Genomic DNA, 5,392 nt, shown 5'->3' on the forward strand with positions numbered 1-5,392 from the left:
GGAGAGACTTTTTACTTGCTTGTAATTGCATTTATACGGCAGGAGGAAAAATGGTTAAACTGGTTAAAAAAAAAAAAAGAAAGAAAAGAAACCATGAGGTTTTCAAGCAGTCTTTAACCTTTCACATGCAGCTGGCACGGGGCAGGACTTAGGGTTTGGTGAGCTGACATGGTGACATGGGCTAGGCCAGGGGCTCTCCCAAAAACAAAGGGCTTGGCCTGGGACCATCACAGCTCCTCCCAGCTTCAAACTTATGGAGTGAGGGATCCCCACACTCCTCAGGAGCCAGCAGGAAGGTGCCAACTGAACACTACACAGCAAGGCACTGCTATCGGCCACAGGACTGCACAGCTGCGAAGGGACATGGCAGGGGGCACACGTGGGCACTCTGCCAGGTGGGAACATCCCACTCCTGGTCATCCCACAGCTCACATTGCATTGCCACGATTCCCTGCTGCGATAGAAAGCCAGAACCTAGTGTCATCGTGTCAGAGCAAAAATGAGCAATGTCTCTAACAAACCCGAAGTAACAGCTCCGCATTTCGATTACTCTTTTACGCCCAATTGGTCACATTTAATCTTGTGAAGAACTCGAAGCAGATATTTGCTTCAGTGCAATTACAGCCACATACAGAACATTGGCAAATGCAAACAATATAGAATTTCCACTTGACGGCAGATTAATTTGGTGTGATGTTTTCCCTTGAGAGGTCTTAAAGGCTTGCAGTTCTGGAAGTAACATGCAGTTCATATTTATAGCACTAGGGATGGTGAATGGAGAGAGACACATATACTCATTTTGAACTGAAGTTTCTTTTGCCTCCATACATAAAAAAAATTAACTGAGCACAGCACACTTCAAATGCATTTCTCTCATAATGCAATATGGAAACATGATTTCCCTGCAGAGCCTACAGAGAAATTCAGGTGGTGTTTCCGCTTCCATAAATACAGTAAGTAAAAAGCAACCGATGCTAGAGGCTAATTTTCCTCCCAGGGAGCAGGGATGGCTCGTCCCTCAGAATGGGTCCCATCCTTTGAGACTGGAGTAAGTGGCCAGAAGGGAGGTCACAGCTAATGATGGAAAAATCAGTGAAGTTATGACTTTCACAGGCCTCCCACTGGCTGCTGCAGACAGAGGTTGGGTTTCAGTGCGCCTGGTGGCTGGCTGCTCCTGGCACCTGGGTCTGCTCCGCCAAGCTCTGCTGGGGGACCCTTGGTTACCACAGCCCGTGCTGAAGCTGTTTTGTGAGCTGTCTTTTTAGTTGCCTTGCTAACCACTGCCTTCAGCTCTCTGTAACACTGGCAACGCTGAGCCAAATGGCACAACATGAAAGTACAAGGGGTGTGTGAAACACAGCAGTCCCAAATCTCCGTGCACTGAGCCCATCAGGACAGGTCATAATTCCCAGTGAGCTGCATGTCTGGAAACATCTGTGGTTGCAGTGTGAAATTTAAAATGAACAGCTCCTCAGAGAGACTGAACCTAAATTTACCTCAGCTGAGGCCTGGTAGCCATTATGGGGCTGCTTCAGCTGGCTGGAGAGTGCCTCAGATGCCCTGCCATGCACGGCATGCAGATGGAGGCAGGGCACTGGCAAGGCAGGAGAACCGAGTGAGCATCACTGTCACAGGTGTGCAGGGAAAGCCTGCTCCTCTGGGAGGGCAAAGAAAAAAAAGAACAGGAGGCAGGAGGTTAAAACACTGAACCAAAGACAATAACAGGCTTCCAGCCCCAGGGAAAAGTTTTCCCTTTCTGCAAGAGCCTGGACCAGTGACAGCACTGCTGTGAAGCCCAGAGGGTGGTAAGCATGTCCCCATCTTCTACGGGTTTCTCTCTTCCCGAGCAGATGAGAACATCTGAGCACTCCATCACCTCTCCTCATATACACAGCTCCATCAAGGGTTGCAGCAGCACCAAGGTGCCAGGTTCAGCAGCCAGTGTCAGCTCAACAACCATCATCAGCTGCACACTGAAGTATATTATTGCCCCTGTGCTCTAGTTAAGCAGAAGTCTCTTAAATTTATAGCTGGAACCAAGACAAAGAAAACACAAACAATATTGGGTGTGGTTATAGATATACCATGTGCTGCAACTTCCAGTTCCAGAGTTGCTGATTCATTGCAAGCATCTAGTCCTAGCTAGCAGCCAGGAGCCTGGAGGGCAACTGCCAGGTTTACTGCCAAGGAGCCAGCAGAGAGAAATCCCTCTTCCACTCTGCAGGTGTACATCCTCCTCAATGCCAGCTAGAACCACACTTGTCCAGAGCACTACCTAAATGTTCCCTGCCCCAAACTGCGTCATTAGATACTGCAGGTGGAAGAAGTGGTCAGATCAGCAGACTGGACATATCAACGGGCAGAGTGATATTTGTGCCATCATTTCTTCCATGCCTACTCCTCAGCCAGTGCAGAGCAAGTGTTGAGGGCTATTTACAAACCCCTCCACTCCATGTGCCAATGAGCAGCCCCCAGCTCTGCAGTGGGGCTGGTGCCTGCCCACCAGGCAGCCCATGAAGAACAATGGTGGTCCTAGCCCCCTGTAACAGATAACCTGGAGTTTGCCTGAGCTCCAGCAGGTTGTTTGGGGAAAAGCACAGCAGGATTGCTTTCCAGCCTCCAGAATTGGCACGAAAGTATGAGAACAGTTTTCTCAGTTAAGATATCTTGCCTTCTGCAGCTTTTCCTCCCAGACTTTCAGCAATGATAAATACAGAGAGTATTGCTGCGGGCATGTCTGCACTGCATTATTTATCCTTCGGATTTGCACTTAGGGTTTTATTTGTAAAAGGAAAGTGGGACCATAAATCTGCTCTGCAAAGAGCCAGAAGAAGAGAGGATAGAAATTTTCAACAAGTTGTGGGGAAGGAGATGCTGCCAAGGACAGGTTTCTCATGGAAAGACGTGCCAGATAGGATATTGTCCAGGTACAATCAGTGGTGACAGCTCAGAGTGTCAGCCTTTTCCTTGCAGGTGCAAGGAAATTCATGTTTCAAACGACACCACTTCGTTCCTCGTGAATCAGTGGCTACCATTTCTGTTTTAACTCTGGCACTGCACACCTAGACTAGGAGACTTTTTGCTGCCTGCTGCTGGGATGAGATCTGCCTGGCTTCTAACTGCCCCTCCAGAACTGCAGAACACCGTCAAGCCCACTTGCCAGATGCTATCTTCCTCCTATTTTCCATTTCATGTTTCCTGATCACAAGATTGAGCTACATCTTGCTGTGGAGAGAGGCTTCAAAATAGCTCGTGCTTAGCAAATGTGCTTCATTGTCTGACATCCAAGGGGTATATGTAACTCCTGAAGCCAAATCAAGCAGTAATCTATGTCCTGCAAGGCTTTCAACAGTTAAGCTTTCTTGAGGCTACAATTATTTTGCTTAGAAACTAGACCCTTGATCTGTTGCAGGAGGCTGCAGTTCTAATAAAGTCAAACAATTTGCGCTTTGCAATGTACTATTTGCGGTACAAGCATCACTGAGTTATACTGCTCCCCTCACTGCTGCCTCCTGGAATCTCATCTGTTTATACACCATGAGCACTTTCAGGAAGCGCTCCTAAAAATACCCAGAGATGTTAGCAGAGGATATGGGTCTGGTTCTCCTCCTCCTGCTTCTGCCTCCAGAACATCCTTCCGTCACCCTCATGCACAACAATCCTGCCTATTCAAGCTACCTTATTCCTGTGTTAGCCTCTTAACAACCCTTTTCCTTGTTTCTTCACCAGTAGCCATTCTGCATACTGACACTGAGCACCTTGTTGTAGCCACGTGGTGTCCCACCTTTCTCATTTTCTCACTACATTTGATCACTACATTAAATTCTCAAATTCTTGGGTACACCTGTATGACTGCCCAAACTTCAGACAATGAGACGCTGCCAAGTCAGGGCAAAAATAGCATCAGAAGAATAACATCTTTTTATTACTGTCTAAAGCAGCATTTGAAAACTGCAAAAACTGCAAAACATGATGCAGTACTCTCCATAAACCAACTTTTAAAACCACTCTCAGAGAAGTTACCCTGGAGATGAAGCATCTCCCAGCGGAAATACCCTTGCAAATAAAAACATTTCCATAGTAGTAGAAAATACAATGTAGAAAATCTGCACAGCAAAATTCTACACTATTGAAAAAAAAAGTTACTAAACTTCAGGTAACATACAAAAGCAGATCTGGGATTCAACCCACATTTCTAAGCAGCTGATCTCTCCACTTCCTAAGATGTGGGCAAAGCCTCCCCTCACACAAATACTACCCGTCAAGGGATGGGTTTTCTACCTGCTGTGGTCTGGTGCTATCGGTTGCCAACCATCCTCATGAGCATAGACATCTTCCAGTGCATTCAGTGGGCAGAAAGCATGGACTGATTCACAATACCATAAAGGATTGTTGTCCAGGTCACCCACCTGTCACCAATGATTTGAAAACATACAGAAGAGAAGACAGACTCTACAAACAAAAGATCAATCTGTTTTTGTTGCTTGCTTGGTAGTAGGCAAAATCTACTCTTGTGGTTATGTCCTCTGTCTTCTGAAGAACAGCAGTGTTCTGCAAGTCCCTTTTTATGAAAACAAAGCATCTAAGTCATTTAATTCCTGAATATTGTAATTCACCAGTTCACTTAATGTTAAATATCAACAATGAGCTATTCACAAAAATTTACAACCAAAATGATTCACCAAATCCCTTCAGATTACATGTTGAGAATCAACAGTTTTCAGAAGAGAAATACAAACCCTGAGAAGCACAGAACTTCAAGAAGTGAAATATTGATATTTTTCCACCAAAACATTTAGGTTGCTTACAAAAATAAATAAATAAATAAATTAGAACTTCACAGAAACCCCACCCATCATCGGAAAACTATCAGCCTGCAAAAAGCCAGCAAGGAATTATTTCCTCAGCTCTGGTGACAATTGGCTGTTACTAGAGTTATTCTGACACATTGTTTTGGAGAACATCTGTTTCCACTCTGACTCCTTTAACTTTCAGATGTGAAAAACAAAAGCTCATTTTCATGCCATGTCTCCCATCTTCAGTTGGCAACAGTTGCGTGATTATGAAGTTATTGTTATGCTGGATGATCTGTTTGTCAGTTTAGATTTTCCTATCATAACTATTTTTAGCTTCTCATTAGTAATACTTGGAGCCTCTCCTATAAATCTTAAACATTTATAGCACATCTCGACAATTCATCAAATGGAGCCAACCTCCAAGGAAAGGAAACCCAAACCACTTCCCCCCTGCTCAACTGAATGAGATTCAGATCCTCGTCTTTTAAACTTCAAACCCAACATTTTCCCATCTGCTCTTTATACACAACAGCCCTTTTGCTCTACACCAATATTTTATTCTCCATTCATAACTTTTTATTTCTCTCCAGAGGTTT

This window comes from Lagopus leucura, unplaced genomic scaffold (genome assembly GCF_019238085.1).
Source record: "Lagopus leucura isolate 7727_CA_CO unplaced genomic scaffold, USGS_WTPT01 Super-Scaffold_739, whole genome shotgun sequence".
NCBI lineage: Eukaryota > Metazoa > Chordata > Aves > Galliformes > Phasianidae > Lagopus > Lagopus leucura.